Source organism: Equus przewalskii, chromosome 32, assembly GCF_037783145.1.
Source record: "Equus przewalskii isolate Varuska chromosome 32, EquPr2, whole genome shotgun sequence".
In the NCBI taxonomy this organism is placed as follows: Eukaryota; Metazoa; Chordata; class Mammalia; order Perissodactyla; family Equidae; genus Equus; species Equus przewalskii.
The window spans coordinates 22,964,304-22,987,766 of NC_091862.1; the positions used below are offsets into that span (position 1 = coordinate 22,964,304).

General features: G+C 41.6%; 1 protein-coding gene across 29 annotated transcripts in view; it reads left to right on the forward strand.

The window, feature by feature from the left end:
- HIVEP2 (HIVEP zinc finger 2) overlaps positions 1–23,463 on the forward strand; it is a 183,570-nt gene that overhangs the window by 12,206 nt on the left and 147,901 nt on the right. The window contains exon 2 of one of the 29 annotated variants that reach the window (XM_070602801.1): positions 14,358–14,498. The exons of the other annotated variants lie outside the window; for them this stretch is intronic. The gene's annotated coding sequence lies outside the window, so the exon portion shown is untranslated. The remainder of the gene's footprint in view (positions 1–14,357; positions 14,499–23,463) is intronic. 29 annotated transcript variants of the gene reach the window in all.

A 23,463-nucleotide genomic window follows, 5' to 3' on the forward strand; every position in this document is an offset into this window, starting at 1 on the left:
TGACTGCTATTGATGCAGTTTATTACAGGCATATGTAATTGTTTTCACAAAGATAATGGTCAGTAGCTCCACAGCTTATTACGATATCCCCTGGTGCTTTTAAATTTTGTGCAGGTCACTGATGTGCGTGTGTAACAAAATTTTGAGATGGTTAAACCCATATTCAAGCAGAAGAAAAGGAATCCACAGACATTTGTTTTTGAACTGTCATCAGTTTACTTGTTCAAATGACCTGAGTAATATTGGTGATGAACTTGGTGCCCGGATTTAATCAAGTGTAGCTTTTAAAATGGGCTGAGTGGCTGAGAAGAGTCGAAATGACCTTTTAAAAGAAATCACCTGACAGTATAGAATATAGCAAATAATTGGACACTAAGTGTGGAGATTAGATTTTCTAATGGACAAACTCCACATTTGCTCAGTCATCACGTGCTTTTTGGCCATGTTTGGTAGGAGTTTGCTTGTGTTAAACCTAATGATGTCTGAAAATAGTTATGATGGATATTAATAGCTGATCTGGAAAATTTTACGTTTTAGCTAATAATCCCAGGAATTTATATGGTGAGGAAATTGTCCTGATAATTAGTCTTTCTCTTCCTATATTCTGATGGGTGATATAGGATGGGAGCAATGAGAAGCAAACAGAAGATATTTTGAAGTTAATAACAAAGTTGCCCTGGCTTAGAAGTCTGTTCTGATTATATTAACACTTCTAGCTGTAAAAGCAAAGAATGCCTAAGTGTCCCTAACATTTGTGATCTCCTTTAAGCCAACTGGTTTTGGTTTAGATTTCATAAGGAATTTTTACATTATGCCGCTACTGTTCTTATGTCTAACATGTAAGTATTTCTAAAAAATGAGTCAGGGAGAGGGGGAGAGGTGCAGAAAGGGATTCTGAGGGTCTTTTGGAATATGCAATAGCCTGCTTCCTTTCTCAGTGGGACCTTTCCCGTGGCCTTTTTCCAGAAGGGTCGGCTCTTGGTTTTGAGCAGGCTGCATCTTCAGTAGCAGTTTCGTCTTTTGTGAGGAGTTTTACTTCTTTCTGTCACTTTGATCCAATTTGTGGTACTGCAGTGACGGCTTATTTAGGGCGTCTCTTAAAGTGTCTCATTTAAATGAGGCTGATTAATTTGCTCAAGTGTAGGATCTGATGCATTGATTTGTCAGATGGTGACAGGACACTTTGCAATGTGAAGCCTTTCACAGAATTTCAGGCTTAGATAAAACTACCCGAGGCATCATTTAATCCCCAGCTGAGTGAGGAGAAATCACTCAGGACGACTCGCTGAGGATCGCCTGCATCCAGTTTCTCTTTAAACACCTCTTCTTTCTTAGGGAGACCTGTTCCACTCTGAGACTCGTCCTCTCCAGAACCGGTTTGCTCGCTGACTTGCATGGCAATCCTACAATTATTTAAAGATGGCCGTCATGTTCACCTTCAGCAGTGTTTTCTCCAGGCTAAAGATTCCTAGTTCCTTCAATGAGGCCTCTTATTATGTAGTTTTCACTTTTATTTTATTAATTTATTTAGGGATAAGGCTGTTCCTATCTGAAATTTACTCCAGGCTATTGTTTGTTATGAATCCTCAAAAATAAATTGCTTATCTCCAGTTACTCTTCAGAATATAGACCCTTGCCAACTGGTTTGGAGAAGTTTTACAGAGAAGGCCTTAGACATGCTTGCTGAGACTTTTACAGCTGGAACAGAGTTGGGACGTATAATAATATGATACAAATCTATTTTAGCAAATATAATTGTTGAGATTCTGGCATGTATAAGATATATAGGAACATAAAATAGAGATAGAATATAAAATATAAAGAGGAGTTTTTCACTATTCTCATCATCAAAACTTTTCTAATCTACTATATTGAGGAAAAGAACTATGCAAAGGAAGCTATAAAGAAAAGAAACAGGTTGAGTACTGTAGGAGAGGCATGTATGAACTATTAAGGTGCAAAGTCCCCGCTGGCTGAGGAGATCCCGAGAAATTTCATTGGAGAAGGACATGCTTTCGACGGGTCTTGGTTTTGAGAGGTACCAATGTGGGAAAGAGTCAAGAGTATTCTCAGAGAAGCATCTGATTTGAGGGCAACATAAAGTGCATATTAAGTGAATGTTGTTGAAAAAGGTAGAATGGTTGGGATATATTGTCTAAGGACCTGTATTCCAGCTTAAAGAGTTCGTACCTAAGATGATAAGTAACTGTGGACGTATGTGCTGTAAAACATCCGGAGTTTGGTTCCTGATTTTGGCAGTTCCATAAGTTTATAAACACAGTTAAGTGAAATGAAACAGAAAAAGGATATGTGGAAATTTCTATGTAGAAAATTCTATGTCATTTATAAATAGTATGAAGTATGTATATTTTGCATATGAGACACATTGGCTTTGAATTAGCATATTATTATTACTTTCTTTGTCCCAGAAGCCCAGCAGTCTCAAGGATGATGACTTTAACCATAAAGTCAACATAAATGTATTGCTGTTGGAGGTCTTGTCGTATTCATAAATGATATGCCATACTGACACGAAGTTTAGCTCAAATGGTTGCCATTGGAGAATAAAGTAAATTAAGCTTTTCTTCAGTTTGTATTTTCTGTTAATTAAACATGGAGATGCAGTTGGGAAGTACTTCTGTGCAGACGTGTTCATTGTAGGAATATCGCCTATGTAGACCTGAGAGTAGATAGTGAGTTGTGGTGCATCTTCATAACAATTTTGAAAAATATTCTTATTTTAGATCTAGACCGCCTTTAAGATCTAAGAGAAAACTGCCTTGTTTTAATTTGCCTACACAGATCGCTTATTAATCTACATAATGAATAGTAAAGGAGGTGAATGCCTAAATGGGCACTCATTTCATAGAACAAGTGGACCTATGTGCAGAAGCAATATATTAGACCATAACTGAGAGTTAATAATTCTATATTAGTGAAACAAAAGTTATCATTTCCTGAGCAGGGACTTTGACCTTGGAAATCTTCTTTAACCACTGTGGAAGGTGTCTTATTTTAGATTTAGCTCCAGTCCCAGTTTTAGTCTCTGAAGAAGTACACAGAACTTTGTGAGAGACTGGGAGAGAATAAAAAATACTGTATTGTAATAAAATAACTGATACAGTTCATGAATTTTTAATTACACTTTAAAGCATGTGAGAACCGTGATGTTTCAATAACACAATTGATTATAGGCCATCTGAGCACTTACTATTATTTAGGCTTTATTGAGAGCCTATTCTGAAATATTAAATACAGATGGAGGCTGAAGGGGGGTGTGCTCTTAAATACTTGAGGACCACGTCAGTGTGTTTCCATCTGAAGAACACGCTGACCTTTCCCCAGAGCCTGACAGGTGTCATCGTCTGGAGGAGGGAGTGAGCAGTCCTTGAGCTACCTGTGGGTCCTGGGACTGTCTTAGTGATGCGGCTGTTATTCTGTGTAGTTACCCATCCTGGAAGAGATCAAGGAACTAGTAATTTGTGCTGGGGGCCACTTGATAAAGAGAAGGTTGTGTAGTTTTGGAGGGAGTTTGTAAGAAAATGAAAATCGTGGGGCTTGGAAATCCTGAAGTAGGAACTGGGTCTTCCTGGAGCCAAAGCTTGTGAAGCATGTAGGTAGGTAGGTTTCTTAGGAAAGGTTTATTCATTCGTGTGTGTGTGTGTGTTTATGTGATATGGTTCTCTCTTCACTCCTGTACATTCCTGTTCACTTAGTGAGCTATCGGCTTCTTTGACTCTACTTCATATATTTAATTTTGGGCTGATTCGGGAAGTACTGGCTATGGAGAGCAGTGCAGTCTCCAGTGTGCGGTGGAAATGGGATGTGGACCTGAGAAAGAAGACTCATGACTTTGTCATTGTGTTTGTTGGGAGCCCGTTTTCTGGAAAAACCACAAATGATTGGTAGAATGCTCATTTGAGAAGAGTAACACTCAATATCAGATATTATGAGAGAAGAAAAACTCAGCATGCCCTGAATATTGTTAGAGATGCCAGCCTGTGGGACAAGTTGGTCTTTCCCAGCCAAGTGCTCTCGAAGACTCTGCAGAGTTTAAGAAAGTGTGGAGGCTCTGGTGGAAGAGAATGGGGACCTCAGAAACAGGGAGATGCACCTCGGTGCTGCAGCAGTTTACTTGACTCTCCTATTGTAACTGCACCTCTAAATGAAACCAATACTGAATTAAATAATGAGCTTTAAAAGAATTAACCTGCGAAAGTTCAGGTCTCAATCCTTTTCATTGAATGAAATAATATATTTTATTAGAATTGTGCACTCCCATAATGTTCTTAAAAGCACAAAATTGGAGCATTTAGAAATTTTCCAGCAATTTCTAAAGAGAAAGTATGAAATAAGTTATCCTGCAGAACATCCTTTTATCTTCACAGTTTATTTGTTCTCTTTCACGATGTAAAAGATACACATTTGCAAATCGCACCAGGAACCTGAAGAATGCATAGTTTACTATTATGGTTTATATTTTCAAGTATGTATTTATTCACAGGTTGATTTATTTTGTTGCCATCATACTGGTCTTTGTAGCCTCAGTTTATACTGAATTTATGGTAATACTGATTCCATTTAGTTCATAATTCAGATTATAAAATAGGATAATTTTTACTCATCTCTCTTGTGTTCTTTCCAAGTGCCATCATCAGCAATTGAGTATAAACCAGAGAGCGTGAACCTTGAGTGACATTTTGAGGGAGCTTAGACAGTACGTGACCAGTGACTTGCAGTTTGTGGAGTGTTGATAATCTACCATTGACAGATGACTTGAGGAATAAGGAAAAGTACATTCTAATCAAAAACGCAAGAATCACTGCAGAGATTTAATGGGTAAAAGGATAATTGATACGAAGGGAAAAAAAGACATGAAAAAAAAAATGGTGTGAGGTCACCCAGGAGACAAAACCACTGAAGTATTTACCAGGATTGGATACATAGTAATCACTTTTACAGTCAAGAATCCTTTGATACAGGTTGGGAAGCTCAGGGAACTTGTTGAAAAGTTGCTGTATTCAAGCTAAGTAAAGAAAGGGCTGGATGTGATTATTTCCTAGGCTCCTCCCCATGCTCCCAGGCAGAGGGACCCTATACTGAGCAAGCCTAGAGCATCCTTTGAAGTCCAGAGGAGTGGTTTTAGTTTGGAGTAAGGAGTATGGGATTGGGAAGGGTTTGGCCTTCCTTTTCAGCAAGATTGGAGGAAGCCCATCTGAGGTCCATACTCGGTGCTAGTCCTGTATTCTCTGAGCCTGTTTCTTGATAAAATGCGGATAGGAATATGTGTGAAATAAATGGTAAACACTAATAAACTATGCAAGTTTAAGATATTATTATGTGATAAAATATTCACTTGTGTTATTTAGATGTTTAGAAAAGAGGACAACAGAGAAAGTACCCAGGGGCTTGGAGCCCTTTGAGTGGAAACCAAAGTTACCTTTAAAATTGCTGTTAGGTAGAAAATGTCTGGCTAGGACAACTAACATTTATTAACTTGTAAAGTCTCATGTACATTTAAAATACATATAAAAAAATTTCAGGAAACTTTTTTTTTTAAAAGATCTTAATTTTTCCCCTTTTTCTCCCCAAAGCCCCCCAATACCTAATAGTTGCATATTCTTTGTTGTGGGTCCTTCTAGTTGTGGCATGTGGGACGCTGCCTCATCGTGGTTTGATGAGCAGTGCCATGTCCACGCCCAGGATTCGAACCAACGAAACACTGGGCCGCCTGCAGCCGAGCGCACGAACTTAACCACTCAGCCACAGGGCCAGCCCCTCAGGAAACTTTTAAAAGTTAACTTCTTTATCAAGAAGGGGTAGGCCTGGATGATGGTGAACTTCCTGAAAGCTTCAAGATGGCAATTTCTTTGTAATTCTTCAGATTCATTTACTTGTGTATCCACAAGTTACAAAGCAGTGCATATTTTAAATAGCACGATACTTACAGCAGCCGCAACGTATTTTAAAAAAATAGACTTTATTTTTTAGAGCAGTATTAGGTTCACAGCAAAATTGAGTAGAACAGAGATTTCCTATCTAACCCCCCACCCCCTGCCATGGCATAGCCTCCAGCACTATCAAAATGTTGCATCAGCATGGTACATTTGTTCCAATTGATGAACCTATATAGACATCATTATCACCCAAAGTCCATACTTTACATTTGGTAAAGATCTAACTGTTTTATTCCATGTTCCGATGTGAAATAATGCTTAGTTGAGATGTTAGAGATGTTGACACAATATAACATCTGTAACATTGATTCATCATGAGGACAGAATCTATAGTTTGTTTTGTAATTGACAATCTCATTGCAAACTGAAATTGAGCTCTTTTAGTTTATTTAAAGGCGAGTAGACAATACCTACGGCCTTATTTTTAACCTTTATTAACTTTAAGCCACTGCTTCTCTAGAATTACACATGGTTATAATCTGGTTTATGGTTTGAAACTAAATGGAAGGCTGGCAATTTAGGATAAGGGAAGCTTTAAAAATCACCATTATTTTTATATGAATGGGTAATTTCCATTTTAACACATTCTGGCCAAAAGTTTTGAGTGCTATTAAAGCGGATAAGCACAAGACTGAAAGATTCATAAGAGACTGATTTTTTTATATTAAACATTTGATAGGATAAATTAAGGGCCTAATAAATAAAAGGACTTTCTATGTTGTGTAATGAGTATTTTAATATTGCAAACCTATAAAATATGCTTTTAGGAACGTCTCTGGGGTGTCTCCTTGCCTTCTGTGACCTCTCTGGAGCTATGCAGTACAGACGTGTTCTTTTTCCTCCCATCTGACCGTTACTTAAGGAATCCACAGAAAACAAGAAGAAAACGTAATTGCAACAACATTGAGATAATTTTCACTTTTGGTTATTTAAAAATAATCCCGGGGGGAAAAAAAGAGTCATTTTGGGGGAAATTACGTTAAAAATTAAGCTAGGAAACTTGCGCAAGGAAAGTGCTTCCTCCGAGCACGTGGAAACCCACGCCTCTCCCCGGGGTCTGGGACCCGCGCGGGGACGGGGCGCGGCGCGGGCGCGGGGGGCTGCGCGGGGACAGGAGGAGAGCGGCCCCGGCGCAGGGGTCCGCCCGCAGGACCCGGACCCGGGACCCCCGGCCCCCGCGCACGGGCTGCCCTCGGCCGGGTGGGCTGGCCCCGGGGCGGGTGCGTGCGCTGACGTCTCCGCTTGTCGCCGCTGCACAACAGGAAATGCTCCGGGCCTCCCCCTTCCTGCCCGGAGAAAGTGGGCGCCCGGCCCTCGCGGGGGGCGGGGCGGGGAGGGCCCCGGGGCCGAGGCTGCGGGCCCCGCGGTGCCGCAGAGCGGGGCGCGGCGGCCCTGGGAGCGCGGCGCGCGCAGGTGGGCCCGGAGCCCGGCGAGTAGTGCTGAATAATGCTGACTCCGGAGGGCCGGCAGGCTTTTTCATCGCCTGGCGAGGATGCACAGGCTTTCTTTTCACAAAGCCCTGACAGGAAGCCTCTGTTTACCCTCCTTCCAACTGTCACCTTTTTACTTTGTTGTGGAAACAAAGATATGAAGGTTTAGAGCAGAGCTCGAACATCGTGCCGGTCTACGCTTGGAGACAGACGCCTTGCAAGAAAATTCTCTCCGTATTCATGATTTTGATCGTTGTTGCTTAGGCAGTGAATCTTGTTTAAAAAGCATTAGTGATCTTGTCAGTTTGAGAACAGTACTCTGGCCCTGGGTTTGCTATCCGCAAATTATAGATGGCTTTTTACTCTTTTTCTACATTTTTGTTTTTTTGCTGTAGGTAGGCGTAAGAAATTGAGGGCGAGCAAATAAATCCAGGCTTTTTAATAAAAGGGGTTTTAATGTACATTAATCTTTCAAGGTACGTTTTAGAATGATGGTTAGCATGGATCATCTATACGTAGCAACACGGATCTTGTGTTTTATGTACTTGCTAGAGTGATAAAGAAGGGCAGGATCAGCTGGCAGTCCTCGCTGGGCTGGCTTCTCTGGTTGACTCATGAATAGGCTTTGTAATGGTAGATTGTTCTTTTGGCCCCACAGCCAAAATGCCAGAGTTCACCAGGAGGTCTGCTAAGGTTTCTTATATCAAAGACTTGGCAAAGAAAGGATTTAATAGATGGACATATTATTTAGCTGTTCACAGTAAACTTAGAAAATCATTCTAAATTGGAATGTACACTGTTTACATATTTATGTTAAACTGAGTCATGAAGCTAATCGCTGTCTGTGCTTTTATAATCGTTGCCTAAATGTTTTTCCTTAAAAAAAGTCCCCACAGGATCATTAGATGTATATATAAGACAATGTCCTTTCCCTTGGGACACTTTCAGCTGATTTATGCAAAAAGGAAATTAAAGATTATATGAGTACATTTGGAATAAGAGCTACAGATTTTAAAATTATATCAGTTTTAGGTAGCTTTTTCCTTTGACGGAATAGAACAAAGATCTTCTCTTTTAATCATCCAAGCCTCACTCAAGTTGTTTTCATAGCACTCTTATTTGGTTATGAAATGCCCAAAAATATTTGTACAGATCTCCTCTCTGGCCCACTAAAGGAAATAAAGTTAGAGGCTAAGAAGAGCGGGGAGCTGTGGCTCCTTGGTACTGTGCCAAAGGCGGCAGACTCCATCCTGTGCCTTCTGCATCGTGCAATGGGTGCAAGGGGCGAATGGGATGTTGTGAGTGAGGATGTTTGGTACAACTGGAAAGCACTGTGCTGATACAAGATCAGTTTTTTATATGTCTCTTTTCCTTTCTCTCCCCTGATAGTAAAGTTATACAGAAGGTGTATCTGATACAACAAGGAAAACTGTTAGTGTGGATGTTAGTTTCATCCTTTGTGGTGGCATTATAGTTGGGTCCCCTTCGACTGCGCTATGTTTATTTGCTCTGTAATAAGTAAGCTTGAACTGCTTTTAAACCCAGCTTGGCCATTTACAGCACCGGTATTATGAAAGTATTTATTTAGGAGAATTAATATAAGGATCAATTACTCCAGATCTGTATTAACAAGAATCCTCGGTTTTTATGCAGCATCTCGTTGGAGGTGCTAAGTAGGACCCTTGGACACATTAATTAAATCTCATAACAACCAGGAGATTAGTGTGCTGTTTTATGGAAACCACTGTGTGAGGAGTTCTTGGGGATCGTACATAGAATCGGAATTTTTATAGCAGTCATCCAGACCCAATACCTCATCTGTAATTGTGGCCCAAACGTGTAATTTGATTCATCCATGAGTTCCGAATATATCTACTTGGGGGTGTATTCTACTTTTTATTCTGCAGAAGAATTTTGTGCCTCTGTAGTAAGCAAAACTACAGTTTTGATTAGAGTGGCTAGAGGAATATCTTTGACTTCTTGCTAAGAAGTTTGTGCTTCTTGGAGGAAAATCCTAGAATAAATGCAGTCCTCCATTATGTCTTGGAATCAGAATTTGAAATATCTTAACAAGTACTTTTAAAAGAATTGGTCATCTGCTGTCCGCCTTTCCTAGTGAACTGCACAAGCCAGGGCAGAGTTTCTTGTGTCTTCACTTAGTCCCCAGTGGCTAGAACAGTGTCCCACCTGAAGCAGTGGTGGCACCCACTTCATTTGGCGCCAATGCCCAGGTGCCAAATGAAGACATTAAGATGCTACTGCCCTCTCTCATATTTCACATGCAATTTCGTGTTCCTGGGCCATAACTTCAGAATCCTCTTTTCGTTCAGTGATTTGAATTCAGCAAATATGAACCATTTTTGATTTTTCAATGAAGTGTAAACATATAGTAGGTGCACAATAGGCATTTAGAAAGTTGAAAAATATTGAAAGAAGCGTGATATGTATCAGTATTGCCACCTGGGGTACTTTACTGTCTAATCGTTTGAAACCTTCCTGTTTCATCTAAGCAGAGTCATTTCAAAAAAAGCTTACTGGGGCTGGCCTGGTGGCGCAGCGGCTAAGTTCGCATGTTCCACTTCTCGGCGGCCCGGGGTTCGCTGGTTCGGATCCCGGGTGCGGACATGGCACCGCATGGCATGCCATGCTGTGGTAGGTGTCCCACATATAAAGTAGAGGAAGATGGGCACAATGTTAGCTCAGGGCCAGGCTTCCTCAGCAAAAAACAGGAGGACTGGCAGTAGTTAGCACAGGGCTAGTCTTCCTCAAAAAAAAAAAAAAAGCTTACTGCCCTATTGGTTTACAAAAGAAAACGTTTATTGAAGTCTAAGAGCAGTCCACTTGAATCGGAGTCATTTTTACTAGCACTTAACCTTAAGGCTCGACATAGTAGTTTGAGATCCAAAGATTCTTTGAGCTCTTAAACATAATTTATATTTGATCGTTCATTACTTAACAGGATCTCTGGTGCCGCATTTGAGCCTTTCTGGAAGTGGGGATTGTGGATTAAAAGGCCACTGCTGTACTTCCAAGGCCCAGGACTGTGCCTGGCATAGAATCCAGGGCTCAAGAGGGCCAGCCTCGGGGGTGGGTGTGTGACCTGGGCAGTCCCATGAGGCCCTGAGCTCAGAAGGGCCTCTGGGCTTGGTTCAATGCTCTGCTGTCTTGAAATTCTTAATTTTTGAACAAGGGACCCTGCATTTTTCTTTTTTGCACTGGGCTCTGCCAATTATCTAGCTGATCTTGATGCTCAATAAATATTTGTGACAAAATGAGTGACGACTATGGAATTTAGAAGCTTAGATTTTACTTTTGAAAACATTGGTTTGATTGTGAACCTTAGTTTCCCTGTTTTTCTGAGGTGCAAAAAAAGTGGAAAACAGACTGGGTTCCATCCAATAGAGTATTTCAACTAGAATATTATTTTGAGGTGAATATGAATGGCCTTAAAAAAAAAAAAGTCTCTCCAGAGTGTTCAGCATCACCTCTTGGTTGGGTTGGGCTAAGTAAAAATGCTGATAGAATGTGAGATTGAAGCTACCATAATGGGAAATGTAATAAGTAGCATCATCTCTCTATATTATTCTTCTCTTTCTATTCTCAGTTATATTTCAGTTCATGTTTATTTAACCATTAGCTTTTAAATATTTGACTGTTAAATATTTCTCCCTATTATCAGTGATGTAATTATTCACTAATTATGGATTTATTGATAATACTCAGTGTGTTAGATACTGGGCAGGATTTATATTATTATGTGTTTCTTTGTTTTCTGGAGAATGTGAATGAGTACATAAAATAATAGGAGAGAGCATACACGTAGTAGTGGAAGGAACTTGCTGTGGCCATCTGGTCTTTCCTTTGCCTTCAGAGGCAAGTCAGTCTTTTAAAAAAGATATATATTTAAGGCTCTCCTGGGATGTAAATTTCATAATTCTTCTTGTGGGCCAGTTCTGTTGCTTAAACACATTTATGGCTGGAAAAGGAGCAGTACGTGTAGAGCATGACCCGGAGTGTGGGTTTCAGAGCTGGGCTGCCTGGCTTTCTGCCTCGCCACTTTCTGGTTGTGTGACGTTGGGTGAGTTCCAGCATTTCTCTTAGCCTCAGTTTTCCTCATCTGTACAACGGGGATAATTCCTAAAACAGACCTCAAAGATTGTTGCGAGGATTAAATGAATTCGTGCATGTAAAGTACTTGGTCTATAGTGAGGACTTAGTACATGCTAGGTAAGGAGGCAGTCTTAAAAAGTGTACTTATTTACTTATTTATTTACGTGACTTATATATCCTCAAGTAATAATTGAAAGCTTACATCGCTACCCTCAAAGACATCATGGTCTTGTGGGGGAAGTGATTTGCAATCCAAGGTTTAGAATATTGTGGAGTAAGTGTGGAAGCAGAAGGCAGTAGAAGGTTGGCCTGGAAGGAGCCCTGAGCCATCCTTCGGGGTGGGGTGAAAGGGAACATTCCCACAGCTGCCCCTCCCAGGGTCACTAGGCATCCACAACAGCGTGGTGAGGGTTTGAGAATGCATGGGGATTTGGGGAATTCTGAGTAGTTTAGCATGGTCGAAGCTTAAAGGACAACTGGGAGATCCTGAGCAAGAGGGTAGAGATGTCAGCTGAGCCAGACCAGGAGGCTGTGGGCCAGCGAGGTCGGATGGCCACCAGGAAAGTCTTATCTAAGAAGCCAGGAGAGTCAGGAGCTTCCCCAGAGAGGGCGTGAGGGCATTGCCGTGGGCTGCGGAGAGTTAAAGCAGAGAAGAGCTGAAAACGTGGCTCTCTCACTAGCAGAGGAGTGGCTGTTGCTTTTCTCGCTCACTTGCTTTTTAGTGCGAATGACTCTTTAAGCTCAGACTCCTGCTAAGTGTCGAGGAGACATTTAAATTAAACTTAGGAGTTATGACTAAAAGGCGATTGAGTCCTCAGATTATCCAGAGAAGGCTTACAGTCTTTTCTCTCTCCTGCTTTCAGATGAGAATAAACCACCGGTTTCACATGATTTCACGGCCCGGCAGATTATAATCTTCAGGAGGGAGAGGGCAATAGAGGCTTATTTATCACTATGACTTCAGAATCTGATCAAGAGTTTAGTTCACAGTGATAATTAAAAAAAAAATTATGGAGTGCCAGGCACTTTTCTAAGTAGTTCGCATGTGTTAATTAATTTAATCCTCATATCTTATGATCTCATCTCTTTAAATCTTTATCTTCTTAGGAGGCAGGGCTCTCAGCCTCCTCATTTTCTATATGAAAACACTGGAGAGGCTCAGTGTCTTGTGCGAGGCCGCAGAGTGAGTGTGTTCGGAGCTTGAGCTTAGAAGGCGGTCTGAAGTGAAACCCAGCCTCTTCATCCCGCTCGCACCTGCCTTCCTGCTGTGGCCCACTGTACATGGGCTGGATAAATGGGGGAATGAATGAATGAATGAATTGGGGAAAGAGGATGGATGAATCACTTCTTTATCCAGATTATTATTCTGAGTTTTAAAAAATGTTTCTCCTTATTGGTGGTAGATTCCTTTTATTTTTCTAAGGGAAGTTTATTCTCTTACTTCAAAGAATAATCCAGCTTCCAAATTCTTGAAGTTTAATATGTATTTGGGAACTTGTTTCTTGATAGTTGGGGAATAGCCGGCTGAACTCTCCTTCTGGTGTGGGTCATGGAATTTAGTATGTTGGGGACAGTAATCTAAAACACAAATGTTATCTGGGTGGTGCGAGAGTGGAACACCACTGGAACAGCGCTGGACAAGCTCTGAGCCCTTGGACCACGGCCAGCTCTGAGTGCCGTGACCTTTGGAAGCCAGGACTTAGAAGATACCAAGATAACTAAGGGACAAATAAGTAGCAGGGTACCACATAGGGGACATTATTCTTGTGTTTGACTTTCTTGTTAGCTGTAACTCTGTGAACTTATGTAGCAGTTATGCAAAAGAGGACAATAATTCTTACCTTTGGAGATGAATGTGAAAAGAAATGTTTGCTGGGCTTCTGTGAAGATTGCTCTCCTGTATGTTTACAATCAGCAGAATAACATTGTACGATGTAGCTAACTTTCCTACTATAGAAATACTTTTAAAAAGTTTATTTATATCTAAGGACATAACAATGTCCTTGGAAAGCTCTCTCTTTCTGCTCAGGATAAAGAATATGTAGAATGTTGTTTAACTTCTATGGTTCCATCTTGTGAATAGGTGATTCTTTGAGACGTTTCTGCCTTCATTGAGGATGAAGGTTCTTTGCCATTTAACATTAGTGACCCATGTGGAGCTGGCGTGTATTTATTTACAATTTATTAATATTACTTGAGAATAGTCACACTAAATATGAAAGGAACAGAGTGACAGACATGTCAGGGTATCTTTTTTAAACTAAATATAATTACAAATATTTTAAAATGCTACACTATTCTTGCAAGATAACGTGTATTGCATTTTATTTCCGAAAGCTTAGTGGGTTTGAGCATGGAGTTTGTTTATAGAAGGCAAATCAAAGCATATTTATAAAAGTGGGTCTTAATAGAATAGTGATAAGCTTAGCCATAGTATAAACTGCATTATGACCTATGTTTCATTAAGAGCAATGTGATTCTGAAAGAAAGGCCCGTGTGTGAGAAGAAGATTGCTGTGGACCTAGATGTACTTAGAAGATAATGTAGATGCTTCCTGATTTGAGCTGCGGCTGGTCAAGCAGATTCTTGATCTCACCAATGAGAATCAAGCAGGGTTCACCTTTTAATTTTTAAAGCACAATTATGAATCCAATTTTATAATAAAAAGCCCTGAAACTGGTGAAGAAAACCACTATTCTCTGAAAGAGAGTAGAGGGCATCTTATATAGTTCATACAAAGGGCATTTAACACTATTGGTTCTCATTTTCCTTTCATTTACTTTATTGAGATCTTTTTGAGGTAACTTACTTCGGAGGTCCTTATCATTCTTGAGAGTTCTCTTTGCTTGTGTTTTTGTAGACCTAAAATACAACCACGCTGGAAGTACACTGGAATTAAGAAAGCCGGTGTGAGTGGATGAGCATGTCGTTACGTCAGGTGGAGCTATGGGCCCGATGGGTGGCTCGCAGTCAGCAAAAACGTTTAAGTCAAAGCGGAAGGGTATGTTTTAAAATTAAAACCATCTAAAACTATGTGTGACTTAAAAGTAAACTAGTGTAAATAGGGAATTATTTATGATGAAGAACACAGGAATGTGTTAACTGTAGATGTTTCTATTTTTTTGAAAAGTCATGGTGGGAGTGATTTAATCTGAGACTTCACGCTCTCTCAGTTAAATTGTTTTTGTGCCATCACTGTTTTCTAAATTATTGAATCTCTATGTGTCAGAGTTTGTTTTTACATTACTTGGTCCTGGGAAAATACGTGTATATAAGTTAAGGCTCCCTGTATTTATATAATTATATGAACGTGTTAGTTCTCTAAAATTGAAAGAACAGGATGTTTATTGGTGAATAAGAAGTCGTTGTAGAGTGCTGTATTTTTACAGCTGTGCTTCGGGGTGTCACGTTCCAAAGAGGTCAGCTGGGCATGACCTCATGGGCATGAATCTTGGGGAGACAATTCTGGAACAGCCGCAGGCCTGCAGAGTTGAAAGCCAATGCAGAACGCCCCAATGCTGCAGTTGAGAGGCATCGCCTCTGTGAATGCTTGAGTAGGTTTTTCTTAGTAGCAGCTAAATTCAAAACGGAATCCAAAGATGAGAGGACCCAGGAGGGTGTGGGGCTCAGGAGGATGCTGCTCAAAGGAAGCGGCATTGCATCCGTGAACACTCGCTGGGCACTGTTGTCGTTTTAACACTGAGTTTGTTTAATAGAAAAAATAGGTAGGAAGGTAAAGAAGAGAGGAAGAAGGAAGAAGGTACTGAGCAGGGGACGGTAGAGAGACCGTCATCGTTTCATGTCGTTACTAACACTGCTCTTGTTGAAATTATAGAAACATATTATGGTTTTGAGAGTGTGTGTGAAAAAAAGCTACTTGAGAAATAGAATTTGTTTATCTGATGTATGGATATGATTATTTTGGGGTTATTGCTTAGCGTTCTTGTCTACTTTGGGTTCCTTTGTAAATCACGTCTAAGGTTTGTGGCAGCTATTGGGTACACATAGCATTAGAAGTTGTTTATAAGATTCTCATTTAATAAAATAAATTCAGAAATACTAACATCTTCCTGTCATTTAGAAAAGATGTTATATTGTCTTTTACCATCACTGTTGGTGAGAATAACATTTGTTAGTGTGGAGTTCACGTGTGCTCATTGGCGTCACCATCTGCCGTGTGTGTGTAAGTTTTAGGTGGAAGTCTGCATGTGCCTTCTCCTGTCCCCTTCTCAGCACCAGCCAAGAAGGGCACTCTGAAAATTTTGAGGAAAATTTTGTGATAGGGCTGGGGTGACTAAGTGACTCTTTCATTTTGGTGATGTAATATCAGTACTTTATTTTTCTATTACTGGCATACTTTATTTTTCATGTCCAGTAGATTGATAATCCTGGAGAAGGAAGAAATGATGATAAAACCAACAGTACATCACATACGAAACTGTTACTTAACTTTCGCTTACTCATATGTGGACTATTAGAATAAGAGTAGGAAAGAAGTTAGCAGCTAATTAGATTTGAAATTTTCAGTGATGTAAGTTAATAATTGTTTATGGCAGCATAACTGTTGACAATACCATATTAGAGAAAATGTATTTAAAATATCGTTAACCTAAACTGTGGCCAATAACATTTATTGTATGTCCACTCTGCTAGAGTAGAAGCCTTTTGGAAGTTAAAATATACCATACATAGCTGTCTAAAGAAAGAATTTCAATAACAGTATGATAGACAATGAAAACACAATAGCTTCCTTCAACACATGATAATGTTTGCTTACTGTCCATAAATTATTTAACAAATATTTATTGAGCGTCCATATGTGCCAGGCACTCTTCTTAGAGCTGGCGATACAGCAGAAACAAAATAGGCGTGGCTTCAGCCCTTGTGGGGACATTGCTCTATATTAATCCAGGAATCATACAGATGAATAATTACAAATTATGCTTGAGTGCTACAGTGGAGATGAGTAAGGTGCTAGGAGGGAGGAGAAGAGGGGAGCTTCGTCTTTTTGGTGAAGTCAAGGAAAGAATTTCTGAGGAAGGGGCGTCTTGAGCCCAGAGTGACTGATGAGTAGACATCACTAAGTGAAGAGGGATGGTGAGTTCTGCACACCAGCTGGAGCAGCTCGCACACGGGCTCTGTGATGGGTGGGATCATGGTTCCGATCAGAGAGAGAGGAGTGCTGCTGTGGCTGGAGCATCAAGAGCAAGGGAGGTGGAGCTGGGAGAGGGGCAGGGCCATTCCATGCGGAGTCTCATAAACCCAGGTGAGGATTTTGATCTTTGTCCTAAAATGAATGAAATGGGAAGCCATAGAAGTTGTTTAAGCAAGGGGATGAAAGGGTCAGGTTTACATTTTGAATGTTACTCAGTCTGCTGAGTCACAAATTGGAGGATGCCAAGAGTGGATCTAGAATTAGTCAGGAGGCTATTACAGTAATCCAGGAAGTGGATTACTACACTGGATTACAGTGGAGTAGTGGAGATGGAGAATGGAGAAAAGTGGGGAAATTTGAGAGATTCCTAGGAGGAGAAATAGATAGGACTTGACGGTGGATTGGATACAGAGAGTGAAGGAGAAGAAATAGCCAAGAGTTCCTCTTGTGTGTGGCCTGAGCCCCTGAATGAGCAGGGGTGCCGTTCATTGGGATGAGATTCGCTGGAAAAGAGCCTGGTTTCAGGGAGTGGTGACTTTCGTTTTTGGACTGGTTGAGTTTAAAGTAGCTTTGAGTTATCTAAGTGGAGATGTCAAGTAGTCAGTTGGCCATGTAGGTCTAGAGGAGAGGACAGACTGGAGATGGAAATTTGGGAGCTATCAGCATACAGATGGTAATTGAATTGGGGTAGATGAGAGAGTGTAAAGGAGAGTATATGGTATGAGAAGAAGAGATGGTGTGGGGCTCATCCTGATGACACTCCAGCTTTTAAAGGCCTGGAACAAGGGTCTAAGCCCACCAAGAAGATTACGTACGAAAGGCTGACTTGAGAAGGACAACAATAGAGTCCACTGTCACAGCATCTAAATGAGGAGAGATGTTAGTTTTCCAGGCTACTCGGACAAAGTGCCACAAACTACGTGGCTGAAAACAGCAGAAATTAATTTTCTCACAGTTCTGGATGTTAGAAGTCTGAAATCAAAGTGTTAGCAGATTTCGTTCCTTCTGAGGGCTTTGAAAAAGGATCTGTTCCATGCTTCTCTCCCAGCTTCTGGTGATGGCCTATAATCCTTGACTTATGGATGCATCTCTCCAGTATTGGCCTCTATCTTCATGTGGCGTCCTCCCTGTGTCTCTTTGTCTTCACGTGGCATCTTCTTGTAAGAAGACTAGTCATATTGGGTTAGGGTCCCACTCTACTCCGGTGTAACCGTGTGTTAACTAATTATATCTACAACAACTCAATTTCCGAATAAGGTTACATTCTGAGATACTGGGGTTAGGACGTCAATGTCTCTCTTTTTTACCGGGGCGGGGGGGCGGGGGGGCCGACACACAATTCAATGCCTAACAAAGGGATACAAGTGGTTTGCCTCTGTGCCCAGGGGAGGCAGTGACAATCAAGAGACAGTTCCCGTTCTTACACAGTGTTTTAATACAAGGTAGTATTATTCTGTCCAACAAAAGTCCAAATAAAGTGTGAATGGTCACTGAGGTGAATGTGATGGGTAGGAGTAGGAAGAAGACCAAATGACGGAGGCTAAGATGGGACAAATTTTTCTTAGAGGAAATGAGATTTGAATGGAGCCTTGACAGGTGGGGTTCAGCATTGAAATGTGTGGACAGTTGAGGTAGAGGGGGCATTACAAGAGGAGAAGACCTGCGCAAAGTCTTGATCTGGAAAACTGTTTCTGGCCTTTGAAAAGTAGGAATCTGTTATACATAATTTAGCGTTGAAGAGCCTTGTACCTACTGGTTTCCCTTCATGCAAGGGATATTAGATGTTTGTGTGTTACGGGGAGCCCTTTGGCGTGAACAGGACTGGGTCGTACAATCAATTGCTTTAGTCAACAGTTATTTATTGAGAACTTACTGTGTGCCAGACACGGGGCCAGGGCCTGGGGTTACATCAGATTCTGATTGGACGTTTAACCAACCCCCCAACACCTCTGCATTAACCATAATTTTAGCACACCGTTTATGGTTAATCATGGGAGGATTCTGTCTTGTGACTGCGTCCATTTTCAGTCGTAAGTTTAATAGTGGTAACTAATAATAATTGAGCATCCTTCTCAGGGACAAAGTGCCATGGTAAATACTTAAGGTACATTAATGAACTTAATCTTTACCAAAACCCTATGAAGTAGGTCCTACCATATTTCATACACTCCAAGGTGCCATCAGTTGTAAGATGACATTTGACGTACCTCTAAGAAGAATGATAAAGCTTCCAATTAGTTGAAAGATGCCATTGATAATAAGACAGTCTGATTTCACAAATATTGAAATATAAAAAAAATGCGTATGTGTTAAAATTGGTGGACAACTTCAGTTTGATGGTCTGTGGTAACTGGAGTTGACTGATGAGGAAACAGAGGCACGGAGAAAGTAAATAGCTTGCCCAGGGTGACACAGGGATATGCGGTGAAGCCCAGATTCTAAGCCATGGGGCTGGCGCCAGAGCCCAGGAGCTTAGTCATCATTCTTCATTGCCTGTTCCGGGACTGCAAAATCCGAGCACATCCCCAGTGCCTTTTTTCATATCTGAGAGCCTGATAATGTTTCAGGGCTCTAGTCTGACCAAATTTGGGAGGATGGTGGCGGGAGAGCTGTGTGCAGAGGTGCAACGTGCTGCTGGTGATTTGACTGATCAAGAACTTTGCAGGGCTGGTCTTTTGGTTGGCCACTTTTTATCAATCTAAAATGTTAACGATGAAGAAAGACCATAATGGTGAAAGAGATGGGGGTGAAGGTGAGGATGGGGCAAGAGTGGGTGACTTTTCTTGTGGAAAATGATGCATCTTAAGCCCTGTTTTAAGTTTCACTTCCTCTAAAGGCCACCCTCAGCACCCCTTCCAGTCCTTATCGTGCATCTCTCCGATTGTCATCAGACGTGCTCTCACTGTTTTGCTTGGTTTCATTTCCTGTGAAGTTACCTTTCCTCTGGCCCGAGGTGGCCCCGTAGGTATCTCTAGCTTCCACAGCTTGTGGGAAACTGTCCAGAAGCTCAGTTAATGTGGGAAACTACATTAAAGTTGCTAAAGAAAACACTAAGCAGTGAAGTACAAATGTGATAATTTTTCTCTTCCTTTTGATTTTTTTCCATCTTCATAGACACTCCAGTGTGTCCTGATATTTGTGTTTTTCCCCGCAAGCAGGTTTTTTAAAAAAAAATCAGATATTCTTCATATTTCAGATAATTTGAAGCCATCCAAATGAAAACATGAAGGAAATTTATGTTTTTTTAGTGGTCCAGAAGTTCTCAGAGTGAAAGTAGTGGCTCTCATTTGGATCCCAAGACTTGGGTTTTTGAGGATGTTGTCATTGCATGAGTGAGAATCAAATTGATACAAACTTTCTGAAAAGCTCCTCCTGAGCTGTGCAGCCCACTTCCCACGGGTCACGGTGAGCACTGGTTTTGTCACCAATCTCTGTGTGCCAGCTGATAACAGCGTGATAGGGTGGTTGATAGAGAGCCCAGCACTCTTCTGATTTGTGTCAGCTCAGTACATTTTCGGACCCACTTGTACAATAATGTGATTTTTCTCCTTTTTTTTTTGCTGAGGAAGACTCACCCTGAGCTAACATCTGTGTCAGTCTTCCTCTATTTTATATGTGGGTCACTGCCACAGCATGGCTGACAAGTGATAGAGGTCTGCACCCGGGATCTGAACCTGCGAATCTGGGCCACTAAAGCGGAGTGCACAAACTTAACCGCTATGCCACAGGGCCGGCCCTGATTTTTCTCCTTCTAAATGTGCAGCACAAGCAATATTTCCATCAAAGCAGTTGCCTCCTAGTAATGATTACAGAACGTTGTAGAGTCTTCGTATTTCTTTCTCCCTTTTATTTGTACATTTATATGAGCATTTTTTTTTATATGAACTCTGGGTGTTCTCATTAGTAATATGTTCTACCTAGTAACCTTTTAATTAAGAATATATCCTGTATTTATGGAACTCGTACTGTGTTAGTTGTGAAAGTGTGCTCAAACGAATATGACCCCCTGGCCTTGGGGAGCTAACCGTAGGGGGATGGATGTGCACGTAATTATCAAGCTGGGATGAAGACAGCCATGAAAAGAGAGGTGTGATGAGCAGAGGGGGTTAAGGGACTTCTGAGGAGGGAGACTTGAATTTCTACTGAGGGATTTGCGAAGGCTTCTTGGAAAGGGACAAAAGTTTGATCGTTGTTATTGGCTTGTGTTTAGAACTATATGTAAATGACAATTGCTGTCTCTGTCGGGATCTGCAGTTGTGTTTTTAGTTACCGTGATATATTTCAGTGATAACTCTGGAGCAGTGTGTCCCATTGAACTCTGTAGTGATGGGAATGGCCTGTATCTGCGCTGGCCATGTGGTAGCCATTAACCACACGTGGCTTTGGAGCACTTGACATGTGGCTGGTGCACCTGAGGAACTAAATTCTAAATTTTATTTCATGCTTATTTTATATTTAAATTTAAACAGCCACATGTGGCTGTCATATTGGACAGTGAAGCCAGAGGAAACGTGTGTATCACCAACCTAGTATGGGGATTTTGGGTGATCGTTTTGATCACAAATCAAAGACTTTGATTTTTACTTTTCTTTCTTTCTTTCTTTTTTTTTTTTTTGTGAGGAAGATTGGCCCTGAGCTAACATCCCTGCCAATCTTCCTCTATTTTGTATGTGGGATGCCACCACAGCATGGCTGGATGAAGGGTGTGTAGATCCATACCTGGGATCTGAACCTGTGAACGCTGGGCTGACGAAGCAAAGTGCACGAACTTAACCACTATGCTACCAGGCTGGCCCCAGATTTTTCTTTTCAACATAATTCACCATAACTGCTGTTGCTGGAGCATCCACGAGAATACTAAAATGCACTAACTCTTTATTGAGAAATAATGAGTGATGAGTTAACTTAGTCAATGACAGTCCCTCCACGCACACTCTTGTGCACTGTGTGCTCGTGTGTGGAAGTGCATGCACTGGCGTGCACATACACGCACACACATTTTGCTCCCTGGCTTCTTGAAATAGGAAGGGGAACAACCTATTTTGAATGGCCTGCTGTTTTGAAGGACAGGTAATGAAATCGAGATCCTTCTCCTGGAGGAGGCCTCAGGCTGGCCAAGAAGAGTCTCTGATGGAGGGAGAGGCCAGCGCTGCCCTCCAGGAGGAGCTCTGCAGAAGGGGCTCAGATGATGCTCGCTTTCTTCCTCTAGACCAGGTGGAACAATACCGCCTCTGTCTGCCTAGAGAGAGAATACATCTGTAGAGGTTTCTTTTCAGGGAGATTTTGCCAAACCAAGATCTCAGCTTTTTTATCCTGCGTTGATGGTGTTACGAAGAGATATGATGTTACATATTTTCTTCTTGCTCTTAAATACCCTCTGGGAGTCTCCACGCCTCTTCAGGGACCCACCCTTGAAAATCTCTCAAGTTCTGTCCCAAACTTGTTTCGGAGGTCTTCCTGTGTGAGTTCCAGCCGTCTCCTGCTCAGTCCTCGCCTCTGCCTCTCGTGTTTATCTGCCCGCTATACGTGGGATGGCTGGGCGCCATCCACGCCCCCTCAATGCTGCGTGTAGATGTTTTAAAGACTTTTTCCTGTGTCTGTGTCTTCCTGATTAGAATAGAAGCCCCTTGGGCAGACGTGGTCTTCAAACTTTGTTTTCTTAATTTTTTAAACAATTTTGTTCAGTGCTTTGCAGAGTGGCACTCAATAAATACCGCAAACTGCTAGTGAAGAAGAACACTTGGGTCTGGTGGGCTCTGACTGGCTCTTCAGTGAGCGCTCTGTGATTGCCTAGGCCAGCGCTGTCAAGCGTTGTCACTCTCCACAGGCTCCCAAGGTGCTTTACGCGAGTTCGAGCTCTCAGGCTCCATAAATCTGATTCGCGAGGTCTGAGGTGGGGCAGAGGAAGCCTGAATTGTAAGAAGCGAATCGGGTCATTCTGAGGCAGGTCATTTGAGGAGGACTCTGGGAAACGGTGATCTACATGTTATGATACCATTTCTAAATCCTCTGCTTAAAGAAACGTTCCCGGCAGTACGGATATTTCTTCTAAGCAGAAATGTAGGGTTTTTTTGTTTTGGGGTTTTTTTAGAAGGGGATGGGAGAAGGGTTGGGAAGTTTTGTGGGTGCAACATTTGCTTAAATTGTCTTCCCAAATGTCTGCCCGGGGTAGTGAGATAATAGAAATATCTCCTCAGAAGGAACCAGATAATTTCATCAAAACACAGTGATACACAGGACTTATTAAACCTCCAATGAGAGCTTGCTTGTCCTTATTTTAGGCTCAGTTTTAACAGGCTCGATAATCTGATCATCTAGAGAAGATTAGGAGCTGCACATTAGATGGAAGGAAAATAGTGTCGCTGGTAAAGGATGGCCCATTGATTGCAAAAGTGATAACAAAAGGCCTGAAAGTGAAGAAGGAAATAGACAAACTATAAAAGTCAGACTCAAGGGTCAGCCCGGTGGCACAGCAGTTAAGTTTGCACGTTCTGCTTCGGCGGCCTGGGCTTCGCCGGTTCGGATCCCGGGTGCAGACATGGCACCGCTTGGCACGCCATGCTGTGGCAGGCGTCCCATATATAAAGTAGAGGAAGGTGGACACGGATGTTAGCTCAGGGCCAGTCTTCCTCAGCAAAAAGAGGAGGATTGGCGGCAGATGTTAGCTCAGGGCCAATCTTCCTCAAAAAAGAAAAGAAAAAAAAAGTCAGACTTAAGATCTTAAAGGGGCAGAACAAAATGTAGGCCAATGGGGAAGCTGAAGAGTGAGAGCAGATGTACTAGCCACGTGGCAGGAGCTTCAGAGGTGTTG